This window comes from Caenorhabditis briggsae (assembly GCF_000004555.2).
Source record: "Caenorhabditis briggsae complete genome, chrX, whole genome shotgun sequence".
In the NCBI taxonomy this organism is placed as follows: domain Eukaryota; kingdom Metazoa; phylum Nematoda; class Chromadorea; order Rhabditida; family Rhabditidae; genus Caenorhabditis; species Caenorhabditis briggsae.
In genome coordinates, this window is record NC_013491.2 from 17,403,684 (window position 1) to 17,405,399 (window position 1,716).

Sequence of the window (1,716 nt, forward strand, 5' to 3'; positions counted from 1 at the left end):
TTCATACTGTTCCGTTCTCAAATGAATTATTTTTAATTAAAATGAACTAAACCAATCCTTAATTTCAAAATTGTTTGTTTTTTTTTAATTTTATGATTTTTAGAAGAGAAATTCAGAAACTTGAAAATTGGAATGCGATTTTTTAATTTTTGAACACTGCGTTTTCATACTGTTCCGTTCTCAAATGAATTATTTTTAATTAAAATGAACTAAACCATTCCTTAATTTCAAAATTGTTTTTTATTTAATTTTATGATTTTTAGAAGAGAAATTCAGAAACTTGAAAATTGGAATGCGATTTTTTAATTTTTGAACACTGCGTTTTCATACTGTTCCGTTCTCAAATGAATTATTTTTAATTAAAATGAACTAAACCAATCCTTAATTTCAAAATTGTTTTTTATTTAATTTTATGATTTTTAGAAGAGAAATTCAGAAACTTGAAAATTGGAATGCGATTTTTTAATTTTTGAACACTGCGTTTTCATACTGTTCCGTTCTCAAATGAATTATTTTTAATTAAAATGAACTAAACCATTCCTTAATTTCAAAATTGTTTTTTATTTAATTTTATGATTTTTAGAAGAGAAATTCAGAAACTTGAAAATTGGAATGCGATTTTTTAATTTTTGAACACTGCGTTTTCATACTGTTCCGTTCTCAAATGAATTATTTTTAATTAAAATGAACTAAACCAATCCTTAATTTCAAAATTGTTTGTTTTTTTTTAATTTTATGATTTTTAGAAGAGAAATTCAGAAACTTGAAAATTGGAATGCGATTTTTTAATTTTTGAACACTGCGTTTTCATACTGTTCCGTTCTCAAATGAATTATTTTTAATTAAAATGAACTAAACCATTCCTTAATTTCAAAATTGTTTTTTATTTAATTTTATGATTTTTAGAAGAGAAATTCAGAAACTTGAAAATTGGAATGCGATTTTTTAATTTTTGAACACTGCGTTTTCATACTGTTCCGTTCTCAAATGAATTATTTTTAATTAAAATGAACTAAACCAATCCTTAATTTCAAAATTGTTTTTTATTTAATTTTATGATTTTTAGAAGAGAAATTCAGAAACTTGAAAATTGGAATGCGATTTTTTAATTTTTGAACACTGCGTTTTCATACTGTTCCGTTTTCAAATGAATTATTTTTAATTAAAATGAACTAAACCAATCCTTAATTTCAAAATTGTTTTTTTTTTAATTTTATGATTTTTAGAAGAGAAATTCAGAAACTTGAAAATTGGAATGCGATTTTTTAATTTTTGAACACTGCGTTTTCATTCTGTTCCGTTTCCAATTAATTGATTTTTAAATAAAATGAATTAAAACATTCCTTAATTTCAAAATTGTTTTTTTTTTAATTTTATGATTTTTAGAAGAGAAATTCAGAAACTTGAAAATTGGAATGCGATTTTTTAATTTTTGAACACTGCGTTTTCATACTGTTCCGTTCTCAAATGAATTATTTTTAATTAAAATGAACTAAACCAATCCTTAATTTCAAAATTGTTTTTTTTTTAATTTTATGATTTTTAGAAGAGAAATTCAGAAACTTGAAAATTGGAATGCGATTTTTTAATTTTTGAACACTGCGTTTTCATTCTGTTCCGTTTCCAATTAATTGATTTTTAAATAAAATGAATTAAAACATTCCTTAATTTCAAAATTGTTTTTTTTTAATTTTATGATTTTAGAAGAGAGAATTC